This window comes from Panthera leo, chromosome D3 (genome assembly GCF_018350215.1).
Source record: "Panthera leo isolate Ple1 chromosome D3, P.leo_Ple1_pat1.1, whole genome shotgun sequence".
Taxonomy (NCBI): domain Eukaryota; kingdom Metazoa; phylum Chordata; class Mammalia; order Carnivora; family Felidae; genus Panthera; species Panthera leo.
Window position 1 is genome coordinate 5,277,095 of NC_056690.1, and position 17,946 is coordinate 5,295,040.

Genomic DNA, 17,946 nt, shown 5'->3' on the forward strand with positions numbered 1-17,946 from the left:
TCCTGGTAGCTGTTGTCTAGGGGCTGGGCTGCTGCCTGCCTGCCTCTTTCTCTTTCTCCCTTCCTTCCTTCCTTCCTTCCCTCCTCCTTTCCTTTTCTCTTTTTTCTTTTCTTTTCTTCTTTTTCTTCCTTCCTTTCTTTCCTTTTCTTTTTTCTTCTTTATTTCTTTCTTTCCTTTTTTCTTTTCTTTCATTTTCTCTTTTCCTCTTTCTCTCTCTCCCTTTTTCCCTTCCTTCCCTCCTTCTTTTCTTTTTTCTTTTCTTTCTTTTCTTCTTTTTCTTCTTTCCTTCCTTTCTTTCCTTTTCTCTTTTTTCTTCTTTCTTTCTTTCCTTTTTTCTTTCCTTTCCTTTCATTTTCTCTTTTCCTCTCTCTCTCTCTCCTTTTGTCCCTTCCTTCCTTCCTTCCCTCCTTCTTTCTTTTCTTTTCTTCTTTTTTCTTTCTTTTCTTCTTTTTCTTCCTTCCTTTCTTTCCTTTTCTCTTTCTTTCTTTCTTTCTTTCTTCCCTTTTCTCTTTCCTTTCCTTTCCTTTCCTTTTCTCTTTTCCTCTCTTTCTCTCTCTTCCTTTCTTTCTTCCTTTTCTTTCAATGTTTATTTATGTTTGGTGGGGGGAGTGGAGAGAGAGAACTCCAAGCAGGCTCTGCACTGCCAGCCCAGAGCCCAATGTGGGGCTCGGGCCCCACTAACGGTGACCTCATGACCTGAGCCATAATCAAGACTCGGACGCTTAACCCCCTGAGCCACCCAGGTGCTCCTCTTTTTACTTTTCCATCTGAGAGACAGAGAGAGAGAGAGAGGGAGAGAGAGAGCAATCGCAAGCAGGGGAGAGGGGCAGAGAAAGAGAGGCTCCATGCTTAACGCAGAGCCCGACTCGGGCTCGATCTCGTGAACTGTGAGATCGTGACCTAAGCCGAAACCAAGGATCGGTTGCCGAACCCACTGAGCCACCCAGGTGTCCCCGGATGGGATCTATAGACGATACTCCCCCTGAAAAACATTCACAAACGAGGTCTCCTTGTCAGATGCCTTTTTAATGTGTATCTCCTCCTCCCCCAGAAGTTCAGCGAAACATTGTATAATATACGCCTTTAATCATTCTCTTGTACTTCTTTGCAACCCAAGTGTCTCTGGAAATGCAAACAGGTGTTCTAATTTCTTCTTGTGACCACAAAGGTTCACATTTTTGGGGGCTGGACCGCCATTCCATTGTAGGTACACAACTGACCAGCAACATCGATGGGTCACATTTGTTATCTATCACAAAGCCATAAACCTTTATTGGAACGCATCTCCTTTTTTATACGTATTTTACGATGTTTTCAGTGTGCAGAGTGGAATTGACGTGTGTGTGCAGATCCAGAAATTGTAACGCCTACACACACGTGAGTGACTACCACCAACCCACTTAACGAACAACTTCATTTTCCCTCCCGATTCCCTCCTGCTTCTCCTCTGCGGTAAAACCTTCCCCTGAGGCCTAACCTCTGGCAACCAGGTAGTTTTGCCTTTTTGCGAATGTCCTATAAATGGAATCGCACAGTATATGGTCTTTTAAGATCGCTGCTTTCTCTTGGCACAACGTCGTGGGATTCACGCAAAGCCTTGCACCGACCAGCCGTCTGTTTCTCTTCACTGCGGAGCAGAATCCCGCTGTTTGCACATGCCGCGGGGATTTGGGCGAGTCAGGACTCGCAGGGCATTTAGACGTGTTTCCAGTTTTGGGGCGGCTTGGATGACTCAGTCAGTTGAGCGCCCGACTTGGGCTCGGGCCGTGATCTTGCGGTTTGTGGGTTCGAGCCCCGCGTCGGGCTCTCTGCTGTCAGCGCAGAGCCCGCTTCGGGTCCTCTGTCCCCCTCTCTCTCTGCCCCAACCCGCTCGCACTCTCTGTCTCTCTCAAAAATAAAGAAACATTAAAAAAAAAAAAAAAGTGTTTCCAGTTTTTGGCGATTAGGAACAACACCTAGGAGTGGGGTTGGCAGGGGTCGTACGGCAATTCTGGGGTTAGCCTCTTGACTTTCCGCCGGATAATTTTCGGAGCAGCAAGGCATGAGAGTGTCACCTGCTCTGCGTAACGGCCAGCCCCTCGGTATTTTAAAACCTTTTAGTCATTCGGAGTGGAATCTCCTTGTGGTTCTTACTTGCCCGGAAATACACCTCCTGTGGAGGCGAATGAGGCTTCTGCGTCCTCCCCCATGAATTCATGTGTCCTTGACTGACAAAAACTTTTTGCCAGAAGGAGACCACATTTGTCATCATTTCCATTCTTATCTTCGGAGATGGAAGAGGGAGAAGCCCTGTTTACATGAATAAGCAGCCGGGGGGCAGAAGGAATGTCCTGATGGTGGTGTCACTCAATTCTTATAGTCGTGAGTAATGAGCAAAAGTCAGAGAGCCGTCTGTCATCAAAAAGTATTTTTGCTGATGTGTCAGCTGACCGGTCCATTCGACCTTCCTGCACATGTGTGGAAAGCAACAAAGTGGAGGTCACCCATTTGCAGCAGGATTGCTCAACCTTTAGATTAGTTCTGTAAACCGGTATTCGGTGTCCCTCCGGTGGGGACCCGAGGGCAGCGGGGGGACTCTGTCTGCCCGCCGCAGAGCGGGCGGTGGGGAGCGGGGCGCTCACAAAGGGGCGGAGAGAATGTTCTCCACGGCCTGGGCCTGCTCTCGGGTAGACCTACAGGCCGAAAGCTCGCGGGGAGTCCAGGCTTCCGAGACGGTTCCCTTCAAACCCACATTTATTCTCCTTGGGAAGCGGAGCCCAAGGACTCCCGAACCAGAGTGCGATGACCTTTGAGGACCGGACACTTGGGCCTGAGCCTCAACACAGACGCGTTTTTTTACACGTGTGCACAGAGCTCTACGTGCTTATAAAAAAGGAAAAAAAAAAGGCAACATCCAGAGGGCATTCCCGTGTGTGTGTGTGTGTGTGTGTGTGTGTGTGTGTGTGTGTCCCAAGGGAACACGGGATGAAGAAGCAGATTTGCCCTCCACGTGGCTCATCGTGTGAACAACTTCCTTCTGAATGTCTTTGTCACGTTTCGGCCGATTCGTTTTTTGGGTGCAGCCGTGGAGCCCAAACACATCCGATGACTTCATCCAGGGCTCTGCGAGCGAAATGCCCCTGACCCTTTGCCAGCCTTCGGGGTGGCCTTGGTCTAAGGAATCCCCAAAAGCGTCCCTGGCTCAGACTTTTCCCTCACGCGCGCACTCGACACCCTAACCCCCTGTAACCATGTAACCCTGTTAACTTCATGCTTTTCTAAAATTTGACTCATCTTTTAAAAACGAATTCTCTTTTGAAAACAAAAAAAAGCGGTTGTATCTCAACTTGCGGGTCCAATGGGCAAGTTACCTGTTTTCCAGGATCCAGGAAAACAAATCATACAACTACTGAAGTTTAAAGATGTTCCTCCGGGGCGCCTGGGTGGCTCAGTTGGTCAAGTGTCCGACTTCGGCTCAGGTCATGATCTCGCGGTCCGTGAGTTCGAGCCCCGCGTCGGGCTCCGGGCTGATGGCTCGGAGCCTGGAGCCTGTTTCCGATTCTGTGTCTCCCTCTCTCTCTCTGCCCCTCCCCCGTTCATGCTCTGTCTCTCTCTGTCTCAAAAATAAATAAACGTTAAAAAAAATTAAAGAAAAGAAAGATGTTCCTCCAGGTACCACGAGACCTGCCGTATGTGGGAACTCTGCACTGTTCCTTACTGTTCCTTACTGTGTCCTGCATTCTCCCATCTGCCCACTCTGCTCATGGAATAAACGTTACCCTTGTATGGAAGCTTTCCCTCCTGTCTCACTCACTCCTGGCATCACCCAAGGCTCCATTCCAGCCAGGCCCTCTCCTCCAGGAAGCCTCCCCGATCACTTCTGCTCACTCAGCTATCCCCCGCCTTGGAATTCCAGGGACACTGTGTCTGTACCCTAGATGATGCTAGAATGTTCTAGAACAGTAGAAGTCCCGATTCTACTTGCTGTAGCCCCAAATCCCAATGCCAACAGGCTGTGGTGTAACCCCCAGTCCCTACAATCGTGCAGGAACTGGAATATTCTTAACTGAGATGGCTGCACTCCTCTGCAATTCCTTTGTTTGCTCAGACGGTCCTTCTTTCAACCACAGTGTATTGAGTGCTCGCAATGTTCTCGTGAATAAAATCCCGAGGGTGGCTTCCCTCATCTGAAAAAAAAAGGGGATAATTTAATACTTGCCCTGCGGGGTCAAGTGTGGATCTCAAAAGAGTTGGTGGCGTCACGTGAAAGGCTCAGGGCTGGGGACGCTGCACTCAAGCCCACTGTTTTGGGGCCAGCCTGACGGATGCCATCGGGGTCCCCCACCTGGAGGCTGGGCCGGCCGGGTCCTGGCTCCCATGCAGGTCCTGCGAGGTCCTTTCTCCATGCAGTGGCTCGAGAGGTGTTTCTGAGGTGTGAACTACCAGAAGGTTCATCCCTTGCTTAGCCTGGACTGTTCTCCACACTGAGGATCAAGTCCCCCCTCCTGGGGGCTGCCCGGAAAATCCCTTCTCTCCTGCAGTGGCGCCGGCTTCTGGGCAATTCCAGGATCTGCCACTGGGGGGCGAGCTGTGCACACAGGTGGTTCGGAGGCCAGGGCTCTAAGAGGTGCTGCGGGTCGGTTCTCAGGGTGTTCCTTAAATTGGGGGAGTGTTCCCTGGGGCCACAGCCTGGCTTCCGAAGCTTGTAACCTCGGGGCGCCTGGGTGGTTCGGTCGGTTAAACCTCTGACTTCAGCTCAGGTTATCGTCCCGTGGTTCGTGGGTTCGAGCCCCGCGTCGGGCTCTGTGCCTGCTTCGGATTCTGTGTCTCCCTCTCGCTCTCTGCCCCTCCCCCGCTTGCTCTCTCTCTCTCTCTCTCTCTCTCTCTCTCTGTCTGTCTCAAAAATAGACAAACATAAGAAAAATTAAAAAACAAAGAAAAGAAACTTGTAACCTCAAGACGTTGCATTTTATGAAAATGGGCATTTTGGGGCGCCTGGCTGGCTCAGTTGATGGAGCATGCGACTCCTGACCTTGGGGTTGTGAGTTTGAGCCCCACATTGGGTGTGGAGATTCCTTAAAAATGAAATTAATTAATTAATTAAAATTTAATTAATTAATTTAATTAATTAATTAATTAATTAATTTAAAAAAGGCCCTTATTAATTAATTAATTAATAAGGGCCTTTTTTTTTCCCTAGGAAGCTTTTCCTTAATATTCTTCAGATTTTCAGCGGGGCCTTGACCCTTTCCAGGGGTGTTGGAGGCGAGCGTCACCCCTAAAACGAAAACCGGAGTCACGTGATGTTTGCTTTTCCTTTGTACGTACTGCAGGGGGTGCCAACCTCTGTCGTGGTCCAGCGGCGGGGCAGCCTTAGAGAAAAACTGTGGCCTCTCTGAGCCTTGGGTTGCCCACCCGTGAAAGGGGAGGTACGGATTCCCGCTCCATGACTGTCTGGGAACCCCCGCGCGCGCTTGCTGGGTACCGAGAGGGAGTCGGGCTCTGAGAGGACCGTGTTCACTGGGTCCTCCATTCCTGGGAGCGATGTGTCTCCTGGGAGTTGTCTTTGGTTGGGTCCCTCGGTTGGAGCGGCTGAGACAAAGGGGTGTCCCGAGCCACGGGGCGTCCCAGGAGGACAAAGGGGGGCTCTCGCAGCCCAAGGGTTTGGGCGTGGAAGTACACGGACTCCAGCGGTGCACAAAAGCAGTCGAAAGGGACCTATTGGATGTGTCAGAGCACCGATGTGCTCTGCCTCAGAAGTGTGGGGGCAAATAAAGCGGGAGCGGTCCCTGCCCTCCCAGGCTCGCGTTCTGGTGGGGGTGGGGGGGGGCAGCAAACAAGTACAGGAAAAGGCAAGATACCTCCAGAGAGTGATGAATGCCAGGAAAGACATAAAAACAAGGTGGCATGATGAGAAGTGTTTTAGAAGTGTCCCCTGAGAAGTGCCATTGATGCTAATTCCCGAGGGATTTGAAGGACTCGCGAAAAGAGCACTTTAGGAACTGGGGACCGCATGTGCAAAGGCCCTGAGGCAGCGACCTGCAGACCAGAGACCAGTGGGCTGTGTCTGCAGCTTGGTCAGCTGTGCGGGTGGGGGATGGGGAGGGAGATGAGATGGCGAGTTAGGCAGGGACTCAACCAGGCGGGGCCCTGTAGTTTGGATTTTAAGCACAATGGGAACCACTGGCGGGTTTTAAGCTGGGAAGCGACAGGATTGCTGTTTCTGCTGCGTGGGAGTCGCAGTGGGGACAGGTGTGGGTGCAGAGGGATCCAGCAGGAGGCACTCTATACAGTAACACCTCCCCTGCCCCCTGCTCGTGCCCGGGGGCCCTCAAAGCACCCCTGCGATGTCTGGGGCAGGAGAACTCGGCCGGTTTTACAGGAGAGGAAACTGAGGCATGTTCCACGCCTCTCCTGCCCTCTAGCTTCCTAAGTGACTCCTCTAGGGGAGGGTGCATGCCCTCACTCTCACGAAGAGCGCTGGACCTCCTTCCTTAGACTCCGCGCTCCCGAGGGGAGGGTGGGCACCGGGTCTGTGGGGGTCCCCGCTGCGTCCGCAGCCCCTGGTCAGGCGTGTGTGCAAATGAGTCTGGGCTGAGTAAAGGAAGGAATGACCGAGGCTTAGTGGCCGGAGAGAGAGCGAGAGAGTGCCGGCCGCGGCCACCAGGGGGCGCTGCGGGACCGCCGTGCGCCTGGTGGCCCCGGTTCCCGCACCCGGGCCTCTCCGGCCGCCCGCGGCACCCCGCCACGTCTGTATTGTGAGGTTCTGGATAAATCACACGTAAAAAATGAAAAGTTGACGGGCCGGGGCTGCACAATCCGTGTCCCTCTGTACATTCACGTTGAACAAGCCAACCGTTTCCACACCTAAACATGCCCTGCAATCTACCTGTGTGAACTTAGTGGGGGAGGCTGAAAATAGGAATTAGTCCTGTGGGCGGAAGGCAGGTTTGGGTAACGGGAAATGATTATGAGTCTTTGGCTCTGGGTGTCGGGACCGGGCTTCCACAGCGGCCCCTGAGTCTGACTGTGGGACTCTGGTGAACTCAGGGCCCAGCCCCATCCAGCCACCCTTTGTCCCCCAGGGATGGACCGCAGCAAGATCAAAACTTTGGATGCCCAGCAGATACAAAGTGTCAGACCAGAGGGGCGCCTGGGTGGCTGAGCTGGTTAAGCGTCTGGCTCTTGGTTTCAGCTCAGGTCATGACCTCAGGGTTTGTGGGATCCAGCCCCGCATGGGGCTCTGGGCTGACAGGCAGAACCTGCTTGGGATTCTTTCTGTCTCCCTCTCTCTGCCCCTGTTCTGCACACATGCTCTCTCTCTGTCTCTCTCTCAAAACAAATAAACTTAAAAAAATTAAAAACTGGGGGCTCTTGGGTTAAGCGTCCGACTCCGGCTCGGGTCACGATCTCACAGTCCGTGGGTTCGAGCCCCGCGTCGGGCTCTGGGCTGACAGCTCGGAGCCTGGATCCTGCTTCGGATTCTGGGTCTCCCTCTCTCTCTGCCCCTCCCCCTGCTCTCTCTGTCTCTCTCAAAAATAAGTAAACATTAAAAAAATAAAATAACCAAAATAAAATGTCAGACCAGAGCTGGGCTCTGCCTGTTGCTAACGGTGGGTGAGCGTTCAGAGGGTGCCGTGTGTTACTTTAAACCCTCAGCGTGAGCTCCCTTCATTTTCCTCACGATCCAGGTGGGTGCCCCGCTCATCATCACTCTGCTTTTACCGACGAGGAAACTGAGCCCAGAGAGGTGAAGTCAATGTCCGAGGTCTTACGGCTGGGAATCCTCAGAGAGCCCAGATTGGAACCCCGGGCAGCTGGATCCAAGGCCTACGTGCTCGGCCGCTGCCCTGCACGCCTCCTTGTCGACCGGTTGACCAGGACTCATATCGGTGCCTGTAGCCAGAGACCGCTCTCTCGTATCCCTCCTGGAATCCCACTGGGGAACCGGCTTCGTTTCCGACCCAAGGGACACACAGGTCCTGGTTCTGGAGACTCTGAGAAGCCGGGGGGCGGGGAGGAAGGCAAGGCGCACTCCCCACAGAGACAACCCCAAGTCCGTCTAGAAGGAGGCTCTGTATGCCGCGGACGTGCCCGAGCCTCCGTGGAAGGGCTCCCCGGGGGGGAACATCCAGGCTCCTTCCAAAAGAAATTGAAGATGGAAGGGAAAGATGGGGAGTAAGAGTTAACATTCCTAGAAACAGTGCGTGGTCTGCAACCCCCACAACAAAACTTGAACGAGAGGGCAGCAGATGGGGGGTGGGGAAGCAGCCGGGACTTTTGAAAAAAAATTTTTTTTTTTTTAAGCGTTTATTTATTTTTGAGAGACAGCATGAGCGGGAAAGGTCAGAGAGAGAGAGAGAGAGAGAGAGAGGGAGACCCAGAATCTGAAGCAGGCTCCAGGGTCTGAGCTGTCAGCCCAGAGACCGACGCGGGGCTTGAACTCACGGACCGTGAGATCGTGACCCGAGCCGAAGTCGGACGCTCAACCGACCGAGCCACCCAGGCACCCCAGGACTTTTGAATAAGGTCCACCGTTTCGTTTTCGGCTGGGGTCCCACGTCGCAGACCTCCCTCCCTGTGGTTCAGGAGCTAGCTCCAGAAGGTTCCGGGCCTGGTGTTTCTCCCAGAGGGTGAAGGCCAAGTGGCAATATCTTGGAGTCTGGAGTCACGGACGCGTCCAGATTTCACGGCACCTTGGCCACAAAGCCACAAAGCCTTGGGCACGGCTGACCTGACAAGATCCAGTCTGAGAAAGGCGGGGCCTTTGCGAGGGAGCCGTTTGAATTCGGCTCTAAGGAACAGATGTCCGAACAACGCTGGCCAGGAGGCACATTTCTGCAAACTAGGTCTCATTTACCTCCTCAATTTCCATCACGGAGTAGGACTTCCTCTCCCCTGGGAAAACATTCCGGCAGATGGGTTCGAACCACGTTGCTGTGGAAGGCACAAAAGTGGCGGCCGGGCCCGCGGCAGTTTTCCAGAGCTCTGGAACATTCTTCTGGTCTCTGGGATCTTCTGTCTGTTTCCATGACCCACCCCGTCTGCTTGTCCCCGGGCTGCAGGATGTCTCCCGTTTTGGGGGACGGAGGCTCTCTGAGGAGACACTCACGTGTCTGGGCCTGCTTCGTGGTACGTTCGGCTCTGTGGTCTCAGGCGGTGGCCACGGCAGCCGTCTGACGGAGGGACACGGTTTCTTCCATGAGCTCAGCCTTGGGGATCAGGCAGGCGGCAGGGTTTGGAGCTGTTTGCCGCACAGGCCTGATTCACCGTGTCCCTCGGGCAAGTCGCTGGGACCCCTCTGTGTCCCTGCCAACAGGAATTAGAACTCCTGCCCCCGTTCATTTCGCAGCTCCTCACGAGGGCTGTAAAGAAGGAGCTTCTACGCACTTCGGGCTGCAAATAGCGTAAGACTTTGACATCTGTTCGCGAAGCAGTCTGGGAACCGACCCTAGCACCCAGAATGCAGTTCACCTTAACGAGCGCCAGGTCTCGCTGGGCTGAGCTGTAATACCGGGCGCCACCAGGAGGTGTCACTGTCAAACACGCCCTGGGCATCCTCACACCGCTGTGTCTTTGGGGGGCTTTGTGTGTAAACCCGACTTCTTTAGATGATGGAGGTCAGTGCGGGTGAGTTCAAATGCCCACAGAACCACGCAGCAGTGGATGCTTGGCCTCCCTCAAAGGAACATTTTGACAACACTTTAAAAAATTTTTTTTAAATTTTATTTATTTTTGAGACAGAGAGAGACAGAGCATGAACGGGGGAGGGTCAGAGAGAGAGGGAGACACAGAATCCGAAACAGGCTCCAGGCTCCGAGCTGTCATCACAGAGCCCGACGCGGGGCTCGAACCTACGGACCGCGAGATCGTGACCTGAGCCGAAGTCGGACGTTCAACCGACGGAGCCACCCAGGCGCCCCCCAAAATTTTTTTTTTAAGTTTATTTACTTATTTATGTTCGAGAGAGGGAGCAAGCAGGGGAGGGGCAGAGAGAGAGGGGAGAGAGAGAATCCCAAGCGGGCTCTGCACCATCGGCCCAGAGCCCGATGCGGGGCTCGGACTCCTGAACCATGAGAGATCATGACCCGAGCCAAGACCGAGAGCTGGACGCTTATCCGACTGAGTCGCCAGGCTCCCCTAACACTTCTGAAGTGATACAGGGGACACCATTTGGAAGACGGATGACGTTTCACGAAAGCAAGACGGCTGGGGTGTCAGATCCGAGCTCCAAGAGAGCGGTATTTCGCGGGCTGCGCTCTGGGCGAGTGACGCCCCTCCCTCCACCCGCGGGCCCAGGCTGCCTTCCTGTCACCTGAGAACCTGGCTTTGCCTTCAGTCGCGCTCGCGGCCGCCGCCTTGTTAGGCTGGATGCAGGCTATTGTGGCCAAGTCGTCTAATTTTTGGTTTAATTTTCAAAAGGAGATGGCTTTGAAGAAGGTGAAATTTCCCGATTTTTAATTACTGGCAACGAATCCCAATTAAATAAAGTACTACGTGGGCCAAACGAAACACAACTTGGACAAGACTCAGTCTGTCGGTTTCTGAGCAGTACTTGCCTTTGTGTGTTAGTTGTATAATTTAGGCATGCGTGTCTGTGGCTATAAACCCCTTTCTGGAGGCGTGTAGGTGGGTGCCTTCCATCAGCTGAAGTCATGGGATGCGTTTATCTTCTGCACAAACCGGGTAAAATAGATCATACTCTGGTGTTTGTAAGTGGTAACAGCTGAGACACTGGTTTTTGGAGTCAGAACCGGGTACGAATCCCGGCTCCGCGAGTTGCTAGCTGTGTGACCTTGGGCAAGTCACTTGACCTCTCTGAACCTCAACATCCTCATCTGTAAAAACGGGGGCCATAAAAATCCCAGTGTCGTAGCCCCGAGTCGCGTGTCCACCACAGATTTCTAACTGTCACCTTCCGGGCACACGGAGAAGGCTGCTTTGCTGGCAGCCTCGTGGTTGGATGGGGTCGTGAGATTCTCTCGAGAGCGGACGGTTATCTGTAACACTCTGTGGACTGTGGCATTTAACTGCTGCTGTGACAACCTTCAGAACTCCTTTTCCCTCTGCCCCGACGGCGGGCGGCGTCTGAGATGCTGACGCTTCCATCAGCGTGGGTCCCAGGATGAGGACTTCCCCAGGAAACAGCCCCCGAGCTGACTTGTGTAGAATGAGCACAAAATAAACCTCGGTTGTCGGAAGCTGCGAAGATCCGGGGGACTGTTAACCGCGGCGTCCATAACCTAGACCATCTCGACTGTCACGACCCGCCTCCGGGAATGTCGTGGGGGGTTCAACGAAATGATGGATCGGAGGGACTTAACACAGCACCTGGCACACAGTGACCAGGCGGGAACTGGTAGAGTTTTCTCTCTTAAGTCAACAAATATTTGTCGAGTGCTCACGTCTTGCCGGGTCCTGTTCGAGGCACGGGGGACAGAGTAGCGAGCAAAGCAGACCCAGATTCCTGACCCCCTGGGGTCCCGTGCTACTGACGTGGCGCGTTGTCTCCTCCCTCGGCTGGGTGCGCGAGGAAAATGGGGCCATTCGCTTTGTTCCAGGCCCACGGGGGGATGGAAAGCAGGTCTGGAGATACCATTGGTGGCAGGCAGACAGGGACTGGGGGAGCCCCTCCCTCCGAAGGAGGCAGCAGGCAGATTGTGACCGTTTCAGGCCAGGTCACCCCGGGCGGCCCGCGGTGACGTCAGTAACGGCGCCAGGCCTTGGGCAGAGGCCAGTATTGACTTTGCCTGGGGAGCACATCTGCACCTAAATCAGAGACTGCGCTGAAAAGGGGGGATCTCGGGCATTTCTGAAAGGCCACCACCGTTTTCCAAATGCCTTTTTGCGTGCGTAGTGCTTGCCTTATGTCTGCGAGTCCCTACAGATTCCTCCTAGGAGGAAGAATTCCCTGCATTTTACAGATGAGGAAGTTGAGGCTCAGAGAGGTTGAGTGAGCCGCTCCAAGCTGCACAGCAAGGTAGCGCGGGAGCCGGGATTCCGACGCAGCTCTTCTCCCCCAAATCCTGTGTGCGTCCCCTGTGCTGATCTCTCGTGACGCGCTTGGGAACCAGACGAAGAAACACACAGCACCGTCCCGGGCTTCCTACCCTTCTCAAGGCGACTTCCGGCCAAGGCAAGCTTTGTGCTTTCTGGGTCTGATTGTCTTCACCCTGTTGGCTGAGAACCTACTGTGTGCCCGGCCCCGCTAAACACCCTATCTGCGTCCCCTCGTCCCACGCTCACCACGGCCGTGACGGACACTATCCTTATCCCCATTGTACAGGAGAAGCCCTCGAGGCTCGTGGATGTGACCTGCGTAGCCAGGTGGCCAGCTGGTCTAGGGCAGTTCTGTGGCACTGATGCGACACAGGGCTCTGGAGGCAAAGAGCGGGGTCAGCGGGAGGCGGAGGGTCATCGAGCTTCAGGTGCGTGTCCCCTGAGGGCCCATTGGCAGGGACCTGCCGTGGCTTGTTGTCTCTGGCCGTGACCCCAGGGCAGTGCAAGTTCTAGGGTAACTCCAGGTCGTGTCCCAGGGGGAAGGGATGGCCTTGGACCAGACCAGGGGGTGCAAGCTAGTGGCCCACAGACATGTTGACTTTGGCTTACACCGTGTGCAGGGGGGAGACAAAAACTAAACTAGCAGCCAAAATTTCGAACTCGAGGGAGTTCGTACAAAACCTGCTTTTCAGCTACTTTTGCAAAATCAGAAGATCTGGGCACCCGGGGGCCTCGCGCCTGCCTGTCCGCGGTGCCCTGGGCGACTGCTGCTTTGAGAAAGGACGAATATTCTGTGTCACTGCCGGGCCGGCCTCGCTGCCGAGATGCTGCCACGTCCTGGTGGCATTGGAGCCTGTGACCCTGCACCGAGCCTGACCTCTCGGGAACAGACTTCTAGAAGCTGGCGGAGGGCTGTCCTGGCCACGGCAAACACATCAGCAGTGTGTGGACCACCCCGGACTGTCCCACGGCCCAGCAGCCCCTGGTTTCCTCCCTGCTGCCGCTCGAACGTTACCCCTCGAGTCCCAGCGCTGTATGTGGAGGAGCACGGAGAGGGGGAGACGGAAATCGTGACGGTGACGACTGTGTCCCCCCTCCCGCCGAAGCCTGGGGGGGGCGAGGACCTGACCCGCAGACCCTGAGAACGTGTGACCTCACATGGCAAAGTGGCTTCGCAGACGCGGCTCAGGGAAGGATCATGAAGCAAGTAGCTCAACCCAGGTCATGCGGGTGGCCCTCTGTGGTCACGAGGGTCCTTCCAAGAGGGAGGCCGGAGGGTCCGAGGCCCGAGAGGACGGAAGCAGAGGATGCCGGGACGCACGGGAGCCAAGGGGTGTGGGCATCTTGAGAAACTGCGACAAGGACCAGACTCCGCCCCCCCAGAGCCTCCCGAAGGAGCGCAGTCCTGCCGACGTCCTGATTTTGACGTCTGGCCTCCGGAACCGTAAGAGAACAAAGGGCGGCCGCTCGAAGCCGCTGACCGTGTGCTCGCTGGCTGCGGCAGCGACGGGAAACGAACACGGTGACGCGGGGCCGTGTGGCTCCGACGGGTCCCCGCCCTGGCCTAGCGTATGTGCCTCTCTCCGCGAAGTCGTTCGGTCCCGGCAACGCGATGAGAAAGTGAGGCTCAGAGAGGGCGAGCCACTGGCCCCGGGTCACACAGCCCGTGGGGCTTCAGGTCTGCTTTTCCTGCCGTGCTGGGCATTCTTCAGTCGTCCTCCGGTCCCACCCCGTCCCGCTCCACTTTGCCCTTGTCCTGGAGGGCGACCGGGTGGCGGCCCCTCCTTGGGCTACCGGCCGGGTTCAGCCCATGGGCGGCGCTGGTGGAGGTGGGAGGCGGTGGGAGGCGGTGGGAGGAGGAGGGCCCTGCAGCCTCCAGGGCCCTCCCGGCTCCCACTGCCCCTGCCCGGCCCTGCCCGCCTCTCTGCCAATAGTTCCCTTGATTAAAACCTCTCCAGCCACTGGTCCCGGATTCCACGTCTGGCTCCATGTTCGGGGGCCACCGCGGCCGGTCCACACGCCGCCCCGTGGAGTGGGTTTAAGAGCCCATTTTACAGCAGAGCCAGAAAAAGGCCCAGAGAGGTTGAGTTGCTCCCCCAAGCTGACCAGCTGGCTAGTGATACGGCCAGGATCTGAGCCCAGGCCGCCCTCTGCCCTGCACCCCGTCTCCCTAGCTGCGGCTGTGACTGGGCATGTCCCCTCCCCGCCAGCCCTGGGTTTCCTCCCCTGTAAAATAAAGAGGAAGTGTAGTAACTGCCCCAAAGGATGGATGGGAAGATTTTTCTCCTTCTCAGCTGCAGATGCAGGGTCTGGTTTTGTATTTACCGCCCCGCCCCCCCTTTCCTCCACCCATCTAGAAACTATGGATTGTGTTTCATTAGTTTCGAGGCTGCCCCTCGATGTTGAAGCTAAGTAGCTATTTTCTTCCCAGAGGTGACCCCTGGTGTCCTCACGTTCTCTGGCGGCCCATCAACGCTTCCCTCTGGGAACCGGCAGCTCTCGGCCTTTGGGCCGTCCTGGGCCTTGTCACGCGCTCAGTGTCATTCGTGGCCTCGGCCCAGTAGACGCCCGCAGCACCCCACCCTCGCCTGTGAAAACCAAAAGAGCCACTACCACACCGAGCCGGGTGTCCCCTGGGGGCAAAATCACCCCTGCTCGGGAACCATCGGTTTGAGTCTGAGTTTTGACTGTTTTTGAGTTTCGACTGTTTGACTGAGTTTTGACTGTGTTTGGAGCAAGGAGGCTTTTCAAGATGTGACTCACCTTGGCCCGTCTCGCCCCAAAGTGTCCCCAGAAATGTCCATCGCGTGAGCCCCACTTGTGGTTGGTTGCCCCTCGAGTCTCCGAAAGCCCTTTCCGTCGGTGTCTGCTGTCTCTTTCTCTGCCCGTTCCAGAGCCCCTGGAACCCCTCCCGGAACCCCGTTCCCCGGGAACTCTGGCAAATGTTTCTTCTGTTCTTGAGGCCCCAGAGGAACGGCAAGGGGGGATTTCCTCCAGACGCCCTTCCCTCGACCTCCCTGCCCCTGGAGGGAATTAATTTCCGGGGGGGGGGGGGGGAATCACTGCCTGTCTCCTCTGTGCTAACCACACACCGTTTTTGCAAGACTGGAGTTAGCGGGTGTCACTGGGTGTGGGGGGGGTGGAGGCCCCCTGATTGGGGGGAGGGGGGCGGCGGGAGGGGGCTCGGGGGACGGCTGCCGCCCTGGAGTCCTGCCTCCCTGCCACGTCCTGCCACCCTGCGAGCTTCGAGCTTTGTCATTGAAGAGGCAGGACGCATACGGGGCCCCAAGATATCCATCTGTCTCCCTCATTTGCAAGCCCTGAATGAAATCCTTCAGCATTTCCCGACAGGGCAGAATGCGGCAACTCCCAAGAGCTATTTATGGGCCATTTTTTTCAGCATTACTTGCATATTATAATTAAGAGATAATGTCAGTGGAATAGAACATTGTCACCGGGTAATGGTCTCCCGCTGCTTCCGAAATGTCAAGGCAAAGTCACAGCATTTATCAAAAATAAATGTTGGCGGGAAGACGCGACGTTTGTTTTCACAGCAGGGACATTAATCCCGGGACAACGATATGGCAATGTCTTGATTTCTCTTTTCCGGAGTGATGGATGCCAGGGGACGGTCCCGGCTGATGGATGTAGGGTCTTGCCGGTGGGGGGGGGGGGGGGTGGAGGCTGGCTGGGGACAGAGGTGCCGGCTGCCTGGCCGGGTGCGGCTGGCGGGAGGGTGCTGGCTGGCTGTCCCCAGCCGCTGCTCAGAATCCGCAAACTCACGGGGCGCGGACCTGGCTCCCGATTGGGCAGGGGCGTCTCCTGCTGCTGGCGGCGGCCTGCTCATTGGGTAGGCAGAGGACGGACATTTGGCGGGGATCCTCCTTCCTGCCACCACGCCGGTCCCTGGGGAGTGGGCTCGATGATGCAGAGGCCTACCCCGGGGCGGCCTCCGTCTCCCCATCGCTGCCCATGAGGGGGCCCGGCGCGGCAAGGGGCAGCCAAGGCAGCCGGCCACCGGCCGCCGCTGGCGATCGGGGACCCGCCCCGCCACACTTTGCCACGGGGACCTCTAACTGAAGTCGGCCTCCACGGCTGCCCCGAGGGATCTTTCCCAAGTGCACGGCCGATCCTGCAGCATGAGGCTGAACTCCCCGTGGGCCCTCGGGACAGTCTCGCCCCCCTGAGGATGTCAGCACAGCCTCCCCAACGTCCTTGCCTACCGTCTGAGCAGCCCGGCTCTGTCCCCCCACGGGCCCAGGCCTTCACCCTTTCCTTCCGCCTGGGACTCCCCTGCCCGCTCCTGCCTACACACATCCCCTAGCCTGGCTGTCTCTCACTTCTCCAGGCCTCCGTTTCATCGCCTCCTCCTCCAGGAAGCCTTCCCTGACTTCCCAACCTGGGACATGTGCTTTCCCTGCGGTCTCTAGGCTTCAGCCCTTCCCCGGATCATACCAACATGAGTACTTGGGTCTGAGTCTGTCTCCCCCCCCTTCTCAACTGCGGGTGCCGCGAAGGCAGCTCTGTTCCTGGATACAGAGTTTAGGTGTTTAACGATAGGCTGGAACAGTTGGATGGTTGGAGGCCTTTCATGTGAGTCCGTATGAGTTACCTACTGGCAGAATAACGCCGCGTAACAAGTGGCCCCAAATATTAGTGACCTCAACCAGGAAGCATGTATTCGAGCCGTGAGTCTGCGGGCCGGCAGTTGAGGCTGGGCGAGGGTGGAGGTCTCCTGTCTCAACTGGGCATATGCACGTGCCTGGGGTGGCCGGCCGGTGGCTGCTGGAGGGGCTCTGTGTCCCCTGGTCTCTCCTCCAGCCAGCTTGCCCGGGGCGAGAGCCTCGGTGACAGCAGAGGGGTAGGAGGGCAGGCAGGAACGCACCCCTACTCTCATTGGCTGGAACCAGCCTCGAGGCCCGTGAAGGGCACGGAGACGGGTCGGGGTGTGGAATTGGGACCTTCAGGGCAATCTGGCACAGACTGAGTCAAGTTCTTACGACATCCAGCCGGCTGCACACCTCTCACGGTGTGCGAACGGTCTCGCAGCGTTCGGTATGTTCGCATCATTGTCACACGAGTCTCCGGAACTCTCAGCTCTCAAACCCACCTTCTGTCCCCGAGAAACACTGACTCCCCGGTCCCCTCCCCAGCCCCTGGTGCCCACCATCTACTTTCTGTCTCTATGAACGTGGCTCCTCTGGGCACCTCGTGTAAGTGCGGTCAGGCCGTATCCGTCCTTCGGCGGCTGGCTTCGTTCACTCAGCATCGTGTCCTCCAGGCTCGTCCATGGGGGAGCAGGGGTCAGAAACAGGTCTTCTTTTCTTTTCTTTTCTTTTCTTTTCTTTTCTTTTCTTTTCTTTTCCTTTCCTTTCCTTTCCTTTCCTTTCCTTTTTCTTTCCTTTCTTTTCTTTTCTTTTTTTTCTTTTCCTTTCCTTTCCTTTCCTTTCCTTTCCTTTCCTTTCCTTTCCTTTCTTTTCCGTTCCCTTTCTTTTCTTTTCTTTTCCTTTCCTTTCCTTTCTTTTCTTTTCTTTTCTTTTTCTTTCCTTTCTTTTCTTTTTTCTTTTCCTTTCCTTTCCTTTCTTTTCTTTTCTTTTCTTTTCCTTTCCTTTCCTTTCCTTTCCTTTCCTTTCCTTTCCTTTCCTTTCCTTTCTTTTCTTTTCCGTTCCTTTCCTTTCCTTTCTTTTCTTTTTCTTTCCTTTTTTTTTCAACAGGTCTCCTTTTTCAAGGCTGAATAATACCCCATCGTGTGGCTAGACCACATTTTGCTTATCCATTCGTCCGCAGCTGGGCACTTGGACGGCTCCCGTGTTTTAGCTACCGCGAATCGCGCTGCCACGAACATAAAGCGTACAGATACCTCTTCAAGATCCTGCCCCGACCCTTCTGGGTATACGCCCAGAAGCAGGACTGCCGGACAAGAGGTAGTATGTTGTCGCCTGGCGGGGAAAGCCTCTGAGGCAAGAA